This window comes from Chanos chanos, chromosome 10 (genome assembly GCF_902362185.1).
Source record: "Chanos chanos chromosome 10, fChaCha1.1, whole genome shotgun sequence".
Lineage (NCBI taxonomy): Eukaryota > Metazoa > Chordata > Actinopteri > Gonorynchiformes > Chanidae > Chanos > Chanos chanos.
In genome coordinates, this window is record NC_044504.1 from 27,344,108 (window position 1) to 27,364,178 (window position 20,071).

Below are 20,071 nucleotides of genomic sequence, written 5' to 3' on the forward strand. Positions count from 1 at the left end.
CTCAGTACCATGACCTGAGGCAAAGGATGTCTCCCACATGGGCACTCTCAAGCCAGCTGACATCACATGAGCATTTTAATGTATTTACCACTAATAGACATTGTAATTTATGTATTTAGTTTGTTAGTTGGTTGGTTAGTTAGTTAGATAGTTAGTTAGTCAGCCATTCAGTTGGGCAGTCAGGCAGTCGGTCAGTCAGGCAGTCAGTCAGTCAGTCAGGCAGTCAGCGAATAATAGAGTCAGTGGGTTATACAGTTAGTTATTAATCCCCTCAGTTAGTAACACAGTCAGTCAGTAATACAGTCAGTTAGTAAGGCACTCATTTAGTAATACAGTCAGTTAGCACTACAGTCAGTTAGTAAGGTGCTCATTTAGTAATACAGTTTCTGCACTGGTAATATGGAATTATTGTGTGAGAAAAGGAGACAGTTAAGGGGAGAAATTCTTAAGGCAAAAACTGAAAATAAAATAGAGGGCAAATTTCTAACTGGTAATATAAGACAAGCGTGGAAGGGACTAAACACATTAATGGGCAGATCCAGTAAAAAGAGTGATAGTCCTGTAAGTAATAGTCAAACCCTTATCAATGACCTGAACAACTTTTATTGTAGATTCGATGCTATAGATAGCAGGACAGAGTGTGATGAGATATGCAAGAGTCTCCCTGTAGAAACTCCAATAGTTATCAATGAGGACGATGTTGCAACGAATCTTTTTAAACTGAAGCCAATCAAGACTACTTGCCCAGACTGTCTAAAAGCATGTCTTCTTAAAGACTGTGCTCCTCAACTAAAAGGAGTTTTTGCAAGGCTGTTTCAGTCCCTCCTAGACACATACACACACATTGTTTTTGCAAGGCTGTTTCAGTCCCTCCTAGACACACACACAGTGCCAAAATCATGGAAATGATCAGTAATCAGGCCTGTGCCAACAAAGCCAGGCACAAACATGCCAAATGATTTTCGGCCCATCGCAATAACCTCCATACCATGTAAAACATGGAGCACGTTCTGGCCAGTCACCTGACCTCCACTGTGGCAACCATGCTAGATCCCCTTCAATTTGCATATAACAGCGACAGAGACACAGACAATGCTGTGCTGACCCTGTTGAATATAGTCCCGAAACATCTTATGCATCCAAAAGGATACGCCTAGGGTTTTATTCGTGGATTTTAGCTCAGCTTTTAATTCAATGAAGACAACATTCTCCTGAAAAGGCTCACTGATCTCAACATCAATTTGGGGTTAGTTCTCTGGATCAGATACTTTCTTACCTAACGCCCACAGAGGGTCTGTGTCAGAGGGAGTATGTCAGATGTGCTCAGTGTGACCACAGACTGCCCACAAGGCTGTGTACCATCCCCTGTGCTATTCTCTCTTTTTACCAATGAATTTATGATCAATGAGAAGCACTTTAGATTGTTTAAATATGCTGACAATATGGCTTTAGTTGGCCTCCTACTGAAAACACACCATTTAGGTGAAGCTGCCTATCTGGTCCACACTAAGGCCCTTCCAACATGGTGTCGCACTAGCCAGCTGGAAATCAATGTCACCAAGACAAAACAACTAATTATCTAACAAAATCTGAAAACAGAACCAGTTTCACTTGATGGCCAACATGTTGAAACTGTGGAAAACTTTAAATACCTTGGTATAGTTCTGGACTCCCAGGTGAGCTTCTCTGAAAATACAGAGTATATTTTTAAGATATACTCACAGTGACTCTATCTTCTCAGAAAACTCAGCGGCCTTGGTGTCAATCAGCAGATCTTAGAACTAGTGTACAAAACTATTGTTGAGAGTGTCTTAACCTTTCATCTCCCTGCCCGGTTAGTAATACAGGCAGTCAATAATACAGTCAGTTAGTAAGGCACTCATTTAGTAACACAGTCAGTCAGTAACACAGTCAGTCAGTAATACAGTCAATCGGTAATACAGTTAGTCAGTAATACAGTCAGTCAGTAATACAGGCAGTCAGTAACACAGTCAGTCAGTAATACAGTCAGTCAGTAATACAGTCAATCGGTAATACAGTTAGTCAGTAATACAGTCAATCAGTAATACAGGCAGTCAGTAATACAGTCAGTTAGCAAGGCACTCATTTAGTAACACAGTTAGTCAGTAATACAGTCAGTTAGTAAGGCACTCATTTAGTAACACAGTCAGTCAGTAATACAGTCAGTTAGTAAGGCACTCATTTAATAACACAGTCAGTCAGTAACACAGTCAGTCAGTAATACAGTCAGTCAGTAATACAGTCAGTTAGTAAGGCACTCATTTAATAACACAGTCAGTCAGTAATACAGTCAGTCAGTAATACAGTCAGTCAGTAATACAGTCAATCAGTAATACAGTCAGTCAGTAATACAGTCAGTTAGTAAGGCACTCATTTAGTAGCACAGTTAGTCACTAATACAGTCAGTTAGTAAGGCACTCATTTAGTAACACAGTCAGTCAGTAATACAGTCAGTCAGTAATACAGTCAGGTAGTAAGGCACCCATTTAATAACACAGTCAGTCAGTAATACAGTCAGGTAGTAAGGCACTCATTTAGTAGCACAGTTAGTCAGTAATACAGTCAGTCAGTAAGGCACTCATTTAGTAATACAGTTAATCAGTAATACAGTCAGTTAGTAAGGCGCACATTTAGTAACACAGTTAGTCACTAATACAGTCAGTTAGTAAGGTGCTCATTTAGTAATACAGTCAGTCAGCAATACAGTCAGTTAGTAAGGTGTTCATTTAGTAATACAGTCAGTCAGTAATACAGTAAATTAGTAAACCAGTCAGTTAGTAAAACAGCCAGACAGTCAATAATGCAGCTAGGCAGTCAGTAATACAGTCAGTCAATAATAAAGTAAATTAGTAATAAAGTCAGTTAGCAATGCAGTCAGTCAGTAATACAGTCAGTCTGTAACACAATCAGTAATACAGTCAATCAGTCAGTCAGTTAGTCAGTCAACCTCTTGCTTGAGACAAATGCTTTTTTTGTGAGGTTAATAGTTACAGAAGTACAAAGTTTTCAGTGGAATGTTTTGTAAATGCTATGTTTTATGTTTTCATTATTTCACCAGTCGTATAAGCACAGCAACAGTATTGGTAAATACTGTATGTTTATTTCCAAAATTTATTTTTGTGCCAGTGCATTCTATCATTTCAGATACACAGACATATAATTTGTTCTTTAGGCTAAATAACTCTCAATTTTTATATTTTAGAGGGCTCTTGAGTTCAAATCTTAAAGCTTCTGTATATACATGTAGAAGACTTTCCCTTAAGTCTTCCAGGCAGGCAGGCATGTGATAAAAATCATGTACTTCACCCATTAGGTCACATTCCAGCTCAGACCATTCATAGAATGTATTGAGCAACCCATCTGTATGTATTCACAGTGTTTTGCTTGTTTGTTGTGCTTCAATCGCAGTTCATCAGAATGCATGATTTTTTTTTTTTTTTTTTTTCATTTTTTTTATTGTTTGAGATGGCTTTATTTATGTTGTCAAATTCACTAAAATAATTACGTTTCTGGATGAGAAATAAGATGCAGTCATGTTACTGTTGTAAAAAAAGCAAAAAAAAAAAACTTACAATACTGATAAAGAGAGAAAACCAAAACTAATTGAAGAAGAAACACTTTAGCACTCGCCACTGCTCAAATTATTTGTTTGTTTGTTTGTTTGAATGCTAGTTAAATGAATGTCATTTCAGGACAACAATCCTGTTATAACCATTAGTGCAGCAGCTCCTAAGCTGAGTACATTAAACTAAGGCACTGTTTTATCCACACCACAAGATGGCGAGAGAGAACCATGATTGTCAAAAATATGCTCAGAGAGTTTTTCACTTCTATTTCATGTAAATAATTCAGTATTAGTACAGTAAACAGTGTTGAGAAATAACTCTGTGTTTAACCAATCTAAGTGCCTTTGCTTTATTTATTTTTCTGAAATTTTATTTCATTGCGACAAAATGAATTTTCCAGAACTCCGTCATTGAAATCTATCAAATGTTAATGGGAAAAGACTCTCACTCTCTCTCTCTCTCTCTTTGCTCCACCCTGTTTTATAATTAAGATACACTTATCTACAGCCTTTGACTCAGCAATGAGAAGGCTGAGTAATGTGTGTGTGTGTGTGTGTGTGTGTGTGTGTGTGTGTGCGCCTGTGTTGTGTCTAATTTGAGTGATGTTAATTTGTTAGCTGTTAATTGCACTAGCGTGAAATATGCAAGTGTGCCATGTGTCTTTTATCCACGACACAATATCTCTCAGTGCAGCCTAGAGCTTTCTCTCTGTCCGCTGCAGAGGAATTGGTATTGTGTTTAGTCAATGGAAACTTATAAATGAAAGGCTAGCTTCACGAACGGGGAGGGAGGGGGGGTGTTTAGGCCTTTTTGAAGTGCTAACAATGAGAAATCCTCGGTAATAGCATTTCAAAGAGATTTTGCAGATGGAGGTGAGGCTTAATTTGTGAAACGATCTTTTTTATTGTCATGCTGATGGACAAAATGGATCCATTTTCCTAATGGCTGTTGGAGTGATCTTGGTGTCCGCTGCTCTCAGCACACATTTCAGGGAGGGTAATGTCTTGGTTGGAAGAAAAGAATTTTTTTCAGATGGTAAATGAGGGCACTTCAGTTTCATTGAGCGAGGGACAGGGCTTCATAAATTAACAAGGATGAATGAGAAAGAATGGGAAAAGGATAAGTTTGTCCATTTAACTGATGTTTCCACTCTTTTTTGCTGCATTTTAAATAACAGGACTAATGGATACCATATATGTTTTTTCAGCTCTCATTGTTTACTTTTGTGTTCTATGTCAGAATATTTCAAATTCATCCCTTGAGGTCTTGACATGACAGCCGTTTTTCTATTTGTTTTTCTTTCTTTTTTTTTTATTTTATTTTGAGAAACGAGTGTGTTCATTCTTCATCCGGTGGGAGAACCCATCATTTGATTTGTATGGACACCAGCAGGGACTCCACAAAATACGTAGTTCTGAGAAACAGGTGAACCTCTCAAAAGTAGGTCAAAATTATTAAGCTGACACTAAATTAAACACATTTTAATAAAAAAAAAAGTATAAATTGAAAATGTTTTTTTTTTTAAATAAATTCAAAACTAATTTTAAAATAGTTTAAATTTCATGTCAAATTTCATGTCATGACATTCCCATGCTTCAAATGAGCACGACTCTACATACGGAATAAGAAAATCACAGTCTTGAAAGAAAATGAAAGTAAATGAAATAAAAATGCTGTTACGTTTTTTGAAAAGATATCTTTATTTGCCATAGTGTAGTAGGTTGGAACTACTGACAGAGATATAGATGCAGTGCACAGGTAAGCTAGACAGAGGGCGACCTTGTCGTTTTTCTTTACACAGATTCACTACCAGTCATTGCACCGTTTTACATGTTCCACACCTGGTCTGGCTTCACTGTGGAATGTTTGCCTCTTGAACTAACACCATTGAAGGTCATTGCATTTAGTCCTGAAGTTTAGAACCAAACAGACACCAACTCCATATAGGCCAAGGTAATGTATTTCTCTCAGCGTGAATCCATACTCTCAGATCACAAAGTGTTCTAATTAGGGGCCGTAAAAGAAGATTAATCGTGTGTTTGAAATCTGCTTCAGGACTGTTTTTTTTTTTTTTTTTTTTGAAGATTTCAGAGATGTTATGATCAGATTGTACAGTGACAATTCAAGGGCAAACAGTACGACAATCAGAAGATTTAGACAAATCATCATTAAACTTAATAGGCGTTCATTTTAATATAGATATTATCTATACATCCTAACACAAAGTGAATGTAGGCCAAGGGTCCTGGGATTTTTTTTTTTTTTTTTTCTGTAGAGGCTTTCATGGGTTCTCCTTCAATACTAATCTGTCCCTTGTACCATTAGAGATGGAAATTATAAAAACAAGAAAGACCTTGGGCATCTGTCAATCAAAATACATTAAAGACATTAAGAGGATCAGGGTGCTGTGCTTACAGCAAAGATGTTCTCTTAGTCTTCTCCACAATCTCACCAGCCCGCACTTGTGTGCGTGTGTGTGTGTGCGTGTGTGAGAGAGAGAGTACACACAATCTCATCATCTTTCTCTGAACTATTCTCTGACTAACATGCAGGTTTCTAAACAGATGAACTCAGTAGTTCAGTTTTCATTTACCTCTCCAGACTGAAACTTCCACCTATTCTTGATCAGTTGGTGCCTGGTGTGTCAGATAATAAAATAGTTTCCCATGCAAACCAAAAATGCAAAAAAGAGAGGTGTATGTTACTCCCCTTTAGTGCATTTTAGTGTCTTCTCTCTCTCTCTCTCTCTCTCTCTCTCTCTCTCCTCTCAGTACTGGATCCCGCCTACATCTCTGGCAGCTTACTGATTTACATTCCCGCATAATGCCAGCCATAAAGGAGGCACCAGGCAAGCCTGATAAGTTACAAAGTGCTTGGGGGGTAAACCTTGTACAAGAGAGCAAGAGAGAGGGTTTGAAGCTATTTACAATGCTCAAATCCTTCAAAGATGCCTTAGCTCCAAGAGGAGATTGCTCATTGCAACGGGTGCTTGGCACACAAACCAAGCACAATGCTTAAAGAAAGAGAGAGAGAAAGAGAGAAGGAGAGAGACAAGCTAGCATTGACCAGATGACAATAATTCCAATATACCCAATCCCATCACATGCTTGGAGAAAATGGCACTTGGCCACATTTGCAAAATAAGATGGACCTTGGGCCTGAGTGTGACAGGACAAGAGCATAAAGTCAAGACCTTTACATGTTGACACGCATCCAGGGGAGGACAGGAAAAGTGAAAAAAAGTTTTTGAAATTATCCAAAAAAAAGGCCCTTAAATGAATTCTAAGCCACAATTTAATTTTCAATATGGGACTTATTTTTCCCTTTTTTATTCTTTTTTTTCCCCCCTTTTTTTTCATTTTTTTTTTTTTTTTTTTTTACTGGCAAGTTTGTCTGTTGATATATGTTTTCGATATAGCAATACGCATAACAGAAAACTGGACCAAAATGCAAAATATGAACAATGGAGGTATGAAAGCAATGGATTTGCGGCCAGCCTTATCGAAATTGCTTTCTGTACAGTTGTTCCGTTTGAAATGCATTTAATTGCAAATAAAAGGGAAGAGGAGAAAGGCGACAATACGGCAAGAGCTAAAGCCCTTTCTCATCTGTGGAGAGTCACAGTATTCAAATGTGGAGGGGCGAACAAGAAAGGAGAGGTGATCGTGATTAGAATAGCTGCCCCGGTCTCTGTCTCTCCAGCTCTCTATCTTTCTCTCTCTCTCTCTCTCTCTCTCTCTCTCTCTCTCTCTCTCTCCCTCTCTCTCTCTCTCTCTCCCTCTCTATCTCTCTCTCTCTCTATCTCTCTCTCTCTCCCTCTCTATCTCTCTCTCTCTCTCTCTCTCTCTCCCTCTCTCTCTCCCTCTCTATCTCTCTCCCTCTCTCTCTCTCCCTCTCTCTCTCTCTCTTTCAGTATTCAGGGATAGAACTTCCCCTGTCAACACAGAGACACAGAGTTATACGCACATAATTCTCCAATGTTATGACAAAAGTCGTCACATTAACCAATTTGTCATCTGTCAGTGACTAAGCTAATACTGTTGCTTGAATGGTGTCATATGTAATCAAGTGTCCACTTTTAAAAAAAGGTAACAAAGGTGTCCTTCATTTCTTAACTGTGTGCGTTGGTATCAAAGTGTTTTAAAATATTTATCATCTAGTCACGATGTATTTGAAGGTTACAGGGGCTCTTAGCGTGTGTATGAGTGTCCAGTCAAAAGTGTGCTTGAGGTACACATGCATGCACGTTTCTGTCAGTAAGTGTGTGTGTGTATTCAGAGGTTTTCGATCACATGTTGAAATCCCTGTTCGCTCCAGTTCTTTGGGGTCTGTCTTGTGCAAAGAGATTGAGTGGAGGTGTGTATGTGTGTGAGTGCTGCCTTTCTGTGAGAATATACACCTCCACCACATCAATTTCACAGATGCATACATACACACAAACACACACATCCACACACATATATACACACACACATGCGTATGCATGCACGTACACACATATGCACGGATACACACAGACACACACACACACACGCACACACACACACACACTCCTGAGAGAAGAGAGAAGTTGAGGGACAGAAAGAAAAGTGCATCCTTCAAACTTTTGCTGTGGTGCTAGAGGAACTCTATTTTCCCCTTCACAAAGATTTATACATATTTATACAAGCTCACAGTTGCTGATAGGAAAGGTGGCACAGGGAAAAAAAAAGTCTTGGAATTGCAGAGGTAAACTATATGTAAATGCCATAGAGTAATAGACTTGTAGTGCAAATCATACCATTTTATCTTTAATTTTTTTTTTTTTTTTTTTTTGCTCTCGCCCCCCCCCCCCCCCCTCACCCCCACACCTCTCACGTCCCACCCCACCCAACCCCTCCATCCCTCCACCACCCTTTACACTCTTTCCTTAGGCTTAAAGGTGCATCGGAGATAGGCATTTAAGCATATTCAGAACATGGGGCGTGAAATTAAATGTGTGGCAGAGTGAGAAAAATATACAGACAGCAGCGACAGAGAGAGAGAGAGAGAGAGAGAGAGAGAGAGAGGGAGAGAGAGAGAGAGAGAGAAAGAGAGATGCCCTGAAAAAAAATAGTCATTTATGCAGATGGAGAGGAGTGAAATGATTTGCAATGGGATGACCCTTCTCTGAGCTAAAGCATTCCTCCCCTCACTGTTCTTGGGGTGCCTTAATCTCGTGCTGTATCTTCATTTTTTTTTTTCATTGAACTTGCCAGTTTTGGTGCTAAGCAGTCTTGTAGATAAGGGCCAAAGTGCTAAAAAAGAAGAGACAGCGTCAGTGAGGAGCTCAGTGGGAGCCGTTTCTATTGCACTTTCACCCAAGGCAATGGGCAGAATTTAACGGATTCCTTCCAACATATGTTTTTGCCAGATAAGTAAACAGTGTGTGTCGGAAAAATGAAAAAAAAAAAAAAGCATTTGCAATTTAATGACATTACAGCTCCCAGCTTAGCTCTCCCCGTTCTGCCAGGCGAAAAGAACAGGAGAAAAGGAAGAACGGAAGAATGAAACTGGGGGTCATCAATGGCTTTTTTCCCCTCTCTCTCTCTCTCTCTCTCTCTCTCTCTCTTTCTTTCTCTCTCTCTCTCTCTCTTTCACCACTGGATTCTTCTGCTTATTCTTTTATATCCCCCATATCCCCTCCTTCACTACTTTATTCTATCATTCTATTTTTCCTCAATAGCTGTTGGTCCCCCCCCCCTCTCTCTCTCTCTCTCGTGTTAGATGGAAATTATCTATTATTTTACCCAGAGAAGTTGTCTTTGTCCAACTGTCCTCCTCCTTTTTTTAACGTCAGCTTCCCGTGTGCATCTACGATGAAGCACTCTCACCTAACCCTCACTCTCTCTCTCTCTCTCTCTCTCTCTCTCTCTCTCTCTCTCTCTTTCTCTCACTCTCCCTCTCCAACTCTCTCTCTTTCTCTCTCTTCTCTGTCTGGATTCATCAGAGCACAATGGGCAGTTTGGCACAATAAGGTATTGTGTCTGAATGTTGTCATAGTCAATGTTTTGACTGTAAGAACAGACAGGCTTTAGGGACATCTAAAAAGAAGAGAGCATCTAACTTTCAGGCAAAGTAACAGATCCATCAGTCCCTGTAAAGAGTCTAAGCCATTTCTCTCTCTCTCTCTCTCTCTCTCTCTCACTCATTCCTTGTGTCTGACAGCTGCCTTATTATAGAAGCCTAATTGTGCAGGAAAGCAGATTATGAGAGTGTGAGGATGTACTCCTTGACCATGCACTAATGTGATGACAAGTTTGGGGACCCTCGAAGCGCTGTCGCTGTGTGCCAGGGCACTTTTTGGCACACACTTTAATCTGCCTTTGGTATTAAGTCAGCAAACCGGTTTGTTTGAGTACGGATCAATCGCTCGCTCATTATTGCTACAAGAAAGCTTTATATCCGCTGTGCTTTCCTTGGGTATAGATCTCTCATTACGCATGCCATGGAAATGCACTGGCAAGCCCCTCTGTAAGGGATACAGTGTCACCCTGGGGCTCAGGTTTGCAGAAGCATGTTACGAAGGACGGGCAAGAGATTTGGGTCAGTCACATGCGCCAAAAACCCGAATTTCTGGTTTCACTTTAAAAAAAAACTCTGCACCTCTCTCTCTCTCTCTCTCTCTCTCTCTTTCTGTATCTCTTTCTCTCTCTCCCTCTATCTCTATCTTACTCTCTCTCGTGTGTGTACATGGAAGTGTGCTATCTACAGTATGACCGAAAATACAAGGCTGCCTGCGTTTTTTACTGTATGTTACTGACACTACCACTTCCACTGAAACATTCATTCACCCTTCATCCCTTCATTTTTACTCTTTCTACCCATTCATTCTTAACTTAATCACACTCATAGTTTGATTTCACAGCTAAGCTTGTGGAAGGAATGGGTTAAACAATACAGGCATGGGGAGAGCAGACAAAAAGTTGAATGTGTACAAACTTGTGTATTTGGAGTCTCTAGAAAAATAGAAGTTTTAAAGAGAACATGAAATATTGCACAATATCAGAGTTTTCATGACAGTTTGGGCATATGCATCTCTACGCACCCATAGATAAACCAGAATAAATCAAAATATATTTTTGAAACACATAAAATATATTTATTTTTGTCTTCTTTGTGGTATATTAAAATTTGTGTTTGTGTTTCCGTAACTCAGTTGTCAGAGGTCTTTTTCTGTTTTCTTTTTTTTTTTTTTTTTTTTTTTGCTTCTTTCTTTAACGATATCATTGACTCATACCCAACAGCATGGAGCAAAAGATCAGCAGCTCTTTTCAACCATCCGCTGTCCTGTCACAATCAATTCTACATCAAATTACAGCAGAAATTCAATCACCAGAAATTCACCTACACAGAACGAAAAATCTTAAAAAAAAAAAAAAAAAAAACATCCATAGAGTGAGAAACTCAATGTTTGTTTGCTTATGTTTCTGGCGATCAAACCGTTTTTTGGAGAGCAGGTAATGTGAAATGATCGGTTTGGCGGAAACACACGCTAGCTAAGTGAGTGACGCAATAGGAGAATGAAGCAGACAGCGGGAGTCACTGGCTGAGCATTTTTATAGTGTCCTACATACATAAATCTTTCTCTCATTACTGCATGCTAATGTCAGCTTTATTTTTTACACATGTCTTCCGTGATGATCCTGGTAAAACCAAACATGGCTGTTTGAACATATTCTCACTGTCGGCAGTGGAAGTTAGAGAGAGTGTGTAAAATACATAAAGTTTGGATGTTTCTTCAGAGCTTGTTTCAAAAGTAGCATAATGAGCTGTTTTTCAAATGACACCCTCTACACTTTTACATACAATCCGAATGACACAAGCATAGAAAACTTTGTTTGGATCTCATGGACAGGTTCCTCCTGAAGGCTTACAGACAGCATGAACTGTGAAGGAAAGTAGAGGAAAGAAAGAAAGAAAGAAAGAAAGAAAGAAAGAAAGAACGGAAACATGGCCTGATCAAATTTACAGCTGTACTGTGCACTCTGTGATTGACAGCTTATTGAGACGTTAATGTTTCAGACCATAAAGCACAACATGGACAGTCCATCTTATCAATACCTCAGCAGTGATACTGTGGGAAACAGGGTGCAGAACCAGCCTGGCCATCCCTGTTGTCTCAAATGATATTTAAGGGATGGAGCTGATATCATCCCCTTGCTTTCTGAGTACTGTGAATACAATATAGATATACAGACAGAGGCGAACAATGCTAAATTACACACAAGTGTTTCTATCACAGCAGAAGCACATGAATGAAAATGACTTGTCTCACTGTGTTGACAGAGGTCAGAAAAATATAGCCAGGGTTCTCCTTTTTTTATTGTTCTCACCCTGGTATGAGTGAAGAACATGGACAATGGTATGATTACCAGTTCACAGTGCTGAATTCACCTGTGGCATTTACCATACACAGACTGTAGACAATGAGATGAACATGGAAACACATAAAAATTTCACATGCACTGATGTATGAGGTCTGGAAGTTTTTAAGCCTCTGAGTCTCTGAGAAGACAAAAAATCAAGAAGCAATGTCACACTTAGGATATGCTTAATACTATAGTACTATATAGAATTCATGCAGAAATTTTGAAATGAGGTTTTAAAAGCTTTTGGACACCCCTGCATAGTGGACCGGCTCATTTTCAAACATTTTAAAGAGTTTGATAATAGCATCATTTAAAAATATTTTATCTTTTAAGACATTGTCGCAGGGTTAAAATAACAGTATCAGAATAGATATTAGGCATTCAAAAACAAAACTTACCAGACTATTCATTACATTTCAGCATGTAACCTGCTTTAATACAGCAAAAGGCAGCATGCCTCAATGTGGGGGCAGAGGATTCTGAAATTTAAGGACACGAGGGATTAAATATGAAATAACACATCGTTTGGCAACCATTTATTCTCTTCTTTTTCTTTTTTTTCCCCCCACTGCTTCTTATTGTGAATTAAAGCAAATATTGCAGAATTTGCGTGTGAAACCACGATAGCACAATACAGGCAATGACTCCCCAAATCAAGTCTCTGCTACAATAATCCTGTTGAGAATATGACAGAATGAGTGTGTGAGTGAATAAATAAATAAAGCCCTTTTGAATTAATGTTGGCAAGTTTTTAATTTTAATAAGTGCTGGAAGAAAGAACGGGGGGGGGGGAGTGTAAAAGAGAAAGCATTACATCTCACTTTACTTGAAGTGGAGTTGAGAGTGTGTAGGATCCATTTCTTCTCATTAAAGGTGCAATCTGGAGCCCTCCAGATCTCTCCAGAGTAATAAGCAGAGAAAATAATCTGCTTTATTGATAGGCATATGTAGCCGAGTGTATGCCAACTGCCAGGTACTTATCTTTTTTGCCCGTGTCCCGTCTCATAGAGCAATCTAATTCTTTGTGACTGCTCCTGGGGCAATCGGCTCTTCAAATTCATTATTTCCATTTCTGATAGAAATATTTTTGCCCTAAAAACCTGAGAATCTAATATGAAGGCTGACAATCTCTGCCAGCAGTCATTTGGAACTTGAACAAAAAAATGGCATGACAGTTGACAGATTTTTTTTTTTCTCCAAAGCAATATATATGCGAGCTTATTTTAGATGTGGAATTCAAAAGAGAAATGAAACAAATGCCACACACTGGGAATCTTTATTGGTGACACAGGATAGACCGAACACACAGCCTTTGAATAATGTATTTTACATCTGTTAAAGCCTTATTATATAAAGTGTGTTTGTTACTGGATGTGATTATTGTGTAACCATTGTCTACTTATGTCTGCTCTTAAATACATTAATATTGCCCTTTTCTATTACTTAGTTCTGTGAAGCACAGAGATATAACTCCTAGTCAAGGCTGAATAAGAACATTTTTTTTCCAAATTTCCAAAGAAAAACATAGCAAACACTGCAGAAATCAGTTTTCATACTGTCTCTGTCTCTTAACCTCATTAGGTACATAACAGAACTTTCTAGAATATGGCATAATTAGATATCAAGCAAAGAAGTCCAAACAATCATAGGTTCTATTTTTCATTTATGTGACAGAACAAATTTTTTAATAGGCTGATTGGGGACGCAAAACTACATTTGTCTCAAGGATGGACTCTGTTAGCAGACAGCTTGTCGCAACATATGTGGCACATAATTATGAAACAGATATATTTTCAGTGCCTTAGACTAAAATACCCTATTAAAGTTTGTGTGTGTGTGTGTGTGTGTGTGTGTGTGTGTGTGTGTGTGTGTGCGTGCGTGCGTGTGTGTGTGTGTGAGAGAGAGAGAGAGAGAGAGAGAGAGAGAGAGAATTCATTTCAGACAAGAGTGGGAGTTTTGCACTTAAACTGTTTTAAATGGTGTAAATCTCTTTTAATAAGGTTTGGTACAAGGTATTCACAGTTGCTGATCTGTGGCCAGTTTTGGTTCTTAATGGTTCAGATAAGCTCTGAAGTGTTATGGACAGTACTTCGTGTCCTCCAGAGTCCACTGTGCCATCAGTAGAATTGTGCAGACTGTCATGGTCACAGTTCTCAAACAGCCCAAACAGATAGCACAATATCAAGTAGAGTACCTGAGTGTGCTCTGTGTCTAACAAAGGACTAAGTGACCTCAGTGTATGTCTGTCTGATAATATGATCTATGATCTAATGTGTCTGTGCTCATCTCTCATCTCTAAATGTACTTGTTTGTCACTAAATAATGTTGAACATTATTAATGAATAATGAGATAAATATGGTCTTCAGGTGAGCAGGACCATTTCCTGAGGGGACATTAAGCCATGGCGCACATAAGATGTTCATTCACCTAAGTATGTAGAGGCTATGAGAGCTGGCAGTTTGAACTTCACAGGGCCGTGACCTCAGGGCAGGAAGCACTGCCGCTTTATCTGAGCCTGAGCCATAAATGAAGAAGGCCTTTCATGCAAAGATCTCAAGGAAGTCCCAGCCATCTGAAGGAATCTTATGTTGCTGGTTCACTTCACTGGGTGAATGCTCTGCCCATGGCAAAATGAGGAGTCATTTGATGAAACACACAAAGGCAGAACAAATCATACTTTGCTTAATTGTACTTAGTTATGTTTGTAAAACTTCACTGTGATGTTAAATAGTTCTAATCCCTAGAGAGAGTAGCTATGCTATATCAACACACAAACACACACACACACACACACACACATACACACACACGCACACACATGCATGCACTCACATGCACACACACATAGACACATTAAAAAGGGTTAGATTACATCCCCAGTTTGATCACACAACACCAGAAATAGTATAAAGTAAGTGGCTGTGATTCTAAACAAATTCCACACAAAACAACAAGTCCCATTGTACATGGTATGTGTTTGGAAATTTCAGGATAAGTAACAACTAAAATGGAGAAACTGCTAGAACAGGATAACATGAGATATGAGTATTGAAGTTACATTTTTACAGCACATCTTCATGTGGTTTGACCATTCAAATGTAAATATGTGGAGACAAAAATAAATTAAGGCCAAAAACAAGACAGCATTCATTCAAAAACATAAATGTTTTCAAGACCCCAGTGTTGAATGACACCATCACGACCTTTACATTGTTTTGCTTTGTTTCTTTCTTTTTTTGTTTGTTTGTTTGTTTGTTTTGTTTTTTTATTTTATTACTAATGTCACACAGAAAATGTCATCTATCTCTAGCATTCTCTTCTCATGCTTGACAGTGAAAAATAAAACTTGACAGGTCTCCAAATTTCATCAGGAGTTTTCTGATATCCCGAAGGCTTGCTGTGTATCAGCTGCATTGTATACACGCATACTTTCACACAAACTTTTTTCTGACTCTTAAAGCTGAGCAGCAGACTTCAGAAGAACGTGGGATGTTTATATGAGAAAGATCTCATTTCTTCTGGTGACCTTGGGCAGGCACAGTGACACATGCGCGGGTTTGGGAAGCTTTTTGATTTGACACGTCGAGTTGTTGCAGTAAAGGTGCAATGCAAGATAATTTTTGGTCTTTTTACCCTCCTGGGAACATACGCAGGTGAGAAATGCAGCAGGACCCTTCACTAGAGATTACAGGTAATACAGTCGAATGCCCCAATAAACATTCCTGACACAAGCGTACGATGGACAGATTGCTCCAGGAGACCTTTTTCACACTTTGATTTGCCTAAAATGAGCTCGAGAACTCTGTGATGTCTTTGAGGTTCTTCAGAGAGACACCTGCACTGGCAAACTCTGACAAATCCCCCCCCCCCCCCCTAGAATCCTACCTGTTATAAAATAAACATCAAACCCAAAAGCAATAAACAACTTACAAACACCTTCAAGATAAAAATGCTAACAAAGAATCTCTGTCAGGTAAGTGATTTCTTTTCACAAAGTGTGCTTTTTTTTTTTTTTTTTTTGCTTTCCCGCTGCTTTAGTCTCACCAATGACAGTGAACCTCAGACAAAAGCTCTCAGTACATTTCAAATGTAAAACACATTTACAGAGCATATAGGATCTGCTGTTTGTCTCCCATTCTGCATTTAGCATGTATGCAATATATATGTGATCTAAATGTCTTATAGGCTCTTTGAAGGTTTAATCGCAATATATGAACATTCTAAAGCATCACTGGTGTATTTTATATATATATATAAATATACATAAAATATATATATATATATATATATATATATATGTGTGTGTGTGTGTGTGTGTGTGTGTGTGTGTGTGTGTGTGTATATATATATATATGTATGTATGTATGTATGTATGTATGTATGTATGTATATGTATATATAGTGTGTGTGCGTGTGTGTTTACTCTGTAAAAACAGACAAGTACAGAGCTTCATTTTTATTAAGTGCCCCTAACCACTGTATTTGAGCAGAAGAATATTTATTTTCATGTCACATCATAAGAATCCCTTTTGGGATTCTGAGACTCCCTAATCTTCTAAGTACTTTGTATTTACATGTATTACAGGACGTAGTTTCATGTGTAAATATAGCCTCACATTTGTGAGGGTACGCACTCTTACACTGTGGATCCTTACCTATGTTACAAATGGCAGCTCCATGTTAGAAATTTGTGTGGCACACAATATTTTGGACCATCACAAGTAGAATGGACCACTGTTCATGTCAATACAACATTATTTTGTACAACCAGTATAATGTGGAGCGTAAAACAGCTCTAAGAAATGGAGAATTCCCTGTAGTATATGTTTGGTGTGATGGGTAATTGACTTAAAACCTCTGTGTAATGTATCATTGTATCCTCTTGAGGGAGGCATCAAGCATTTCCCTCTTTTACACAAAGAAACAATATCTGGCGTGAGTGTTTTAGAGGAATTAGATGTCTGGCTTGTTTCCTGGGGAACTGTCAGTCTTAGGAACGCGTAGGTAATTGAGTTGCGTAATGAGGCTTATCGTCATATCGTCAATAGCAACTACATCCGGATAACTGCACGTCTTCCTTTGACCCTAAAAGAGTGTTAGGAGTCTTTGCATGGCCTCGGAATGAGTTATGAATCCATTTATAATTCTAAAGTTCTGTGTGACTTCCCGAGCCAAAGCCTGTTGTTGCATTTTCTTTAAGGACTGCGTTTCCGAATAAGGGGATCTTATGTGTTATTTTCAACAACAACAACAACAAAGGTAAAAATTTGAATCATTCTGAGCACATCTTAGATTAGTTCTATGTCTCCTCTTTAAATATGTTACATCTGTCAATCCGCCAATGGTCTGGAGTGACCCTGAAGAGGCCTGGTGCTCTGCAAACCAATTCTCTATCTATTCACCCATAGCTAATCTTGTTTGTGGGAACTCCCACTCCTAATTTTGAGAGTGGAATATGAATTGTTCCGTGTCAGGTTGGTTATGGGAGGCCACTGAGATAACAGGGAAGTGTGTGACGTGACAGTATTATCCGGTGTATCTATGGTAAAGTGCATTAGGCCTTATGCAGAGTGTAAGTTACACAGACCAGTTTATTAACGTGATAAATTCAGGGGGGAGAACAGCATGGAACTGACACAGTATGGGTTATTGTATATTGTGTATTGTGTATTGTGTGTGTGTGTGTGTGTGTGTGTGTGTGCGCGCGCGTGTGTGTGTGTGTGTGTGTGTGTGTGTGTGTGTGTGTGTGTGTGTGTGTGTGTGTGTGTGTGTGATTTTGGTGCTTGACCTTTACCTGTTCAAGTAACTTTGTGTTCCTTATGTTTGTCGCTATGGGAACACAAAAGTAAAAGAGCATTAACTGCATAAACAGCATGACTCAAAATTGTTCCAAAGCAAAAGATTATTTATTACTTTTCCTTATGTCCTAAATAAAAGTGAAACTGAATAATAATATCTAAATTGCAGTGGTTTGTCTTATGCAGTATTTGTCCAAATATTTGCTGAAAATACCATAAATCCTTTGGATGGCACCACACGCCTATTCTGTGAGGACAACAGGAGAGAAATGACAGCTGCATATGGAGGGAGAGATTTTAGGAGCTTCTGTTTAGTAGCTCTGCGCTGGATGGAAATTAGTCTTATCACCGGATGAGATGGGCAGAGGAGGGAGGTATGAAAAAAAAATGGATCAGTCTGGATTTATGACCAAGAAAAAAAGAAGAGAAATTGCAACATGTGCAACATGCTGATGTATCAGCCATAAAGGGAAGTGAATTAGGATTTGGGAGATGACCTCTTTTGCTCTCAGGATAAGTGAATCCTGACAACTGATTAAAATAAAATCTGGCCCCTCTTGTATTTATCAACTTCTCCAAATGGAACAAAGACTTGGAAGGAGATGTTAATGTGTGTATAACTTATTCTATACGTGTGTGATTAAGTTTATTAATTCACTATTCCTGTTTTCATGAGGGTTGACAAAATATTAATAGAAAAATATCTTAAATTAAAATATAATTTTGAGATTTGTACCTCACAAGAAATGAGGAGCTAAAACATTATTATTCAATAACCACATTTTTGTACACATCAGCATCGCACTCTGAAATGTGCTGATTTTAGTCTTATTGATGTATGTAAAGGTTTTTTTCAGTTTGTGAGTTTGGTACACGGTCTCCAGTTTTCATACTATTCTCTAATGTTTTAGCAGTTAAAATTCAGTATTAGAAATTAAGTGTTTGTAGCAAAATAATTCAAGCATGATGGCATGAGTTTATGTCTGAAATACCCCTGAAATAATACTTTACAGTTATTGGCAAGGACAAGCAAATACCTGCATCTTTCCCAATCTTCAATTTAATCTCTCACTCACCCGCATTTAGCTCTACATTATTTTTAAGCAGTCTGACTGAGAGACAAGCCTATTCCCTCTCCTCAGAAAAGTTTTCTTACCGTGTTATTTGCATAGTTGCATCTCCACCTTTCCCCATTGAGAACCCCTTTCTCTGAAAAGGAGGGGGGGGCAGCATATCTATTCAAAAGGCATTTAGTCCATTTCTTTCTTGGCCGGTAAACCTATTCATCAATTGTTCTGCCTTGTAGATTGCATTCTAATGCTAATCGAGTGTGTTAAATATCTTTTTGTCCCCCCTTTCACCATATTGTCATTTGGTTTATCCAGTTTTGGTCACCCTTTTTATTTATTTATGCGCCTGCCTCCATTCATCTGGCTCATGTAATTTTTATAATGTTGTTTCACTGTCATCCAGTGTCAACTCACTCTATTCACTGTGGGCTACTTGAGGGCTCACAGGCACAAAGCATGTACACATTTCAGAGCTATTCACTCAGGCCAGCTGGATCGGCTGAAAAAAAAAGAGAGGAAAAAAAAACCCTTGTGAAAAGAAATCCTTCACAATAGACACAGAAGAAGTGCACAATGCTAACAGTTTTCCAAATACCACTGATTGCTTTCATCACAATGAGGGAAAGCAGCCTCTTTTTTTGCTAAGCTCCACTTCAACAAACAACACTCACACAAAAAAACCTCCCCAACCCCATGTTTTGTTCCCAGACAAAACCTCCTCGACTGTCTAAACGCTCCCACTGAAGGAAAAGAAAAAAAAAGTTCTTTCAGTTTTCTTTCCTCTTCTCCTTAAGAAAAGGGAGAATAAAACCAGAGGGGAAAAGAGGGAAATGGTCACTGGGTTGGGTAGCTTATATGTGCGCTCCTTTTGTCAAACTGACGATCTTCTCAGGGATTTTTCCAGTCAGCAAACCATTTGGTCAAAACGCCTAAAACTTGTAGCTTTTTTAAAGGATGAGAACCAACTCATCATGAGAAAAATTAAAATGGACAAGAAATACTTCATGACTCTCACCATAAATTTCTGCTCATGGCATTAAAAATGTCTCGTTATGTCATATCCAAAGTCCGACATAATTTTCAGCAAAAGATATTAAACGCAGAGAATGTTTACGGAGAAATACGTTAGCCTATATTAAAAGTATCCGGCACAGATTAAAATGAATATAAATAGCTAAAATTTCTATTATCTTTTGCGTGTTTATTCTACAATAGTCCACAGACT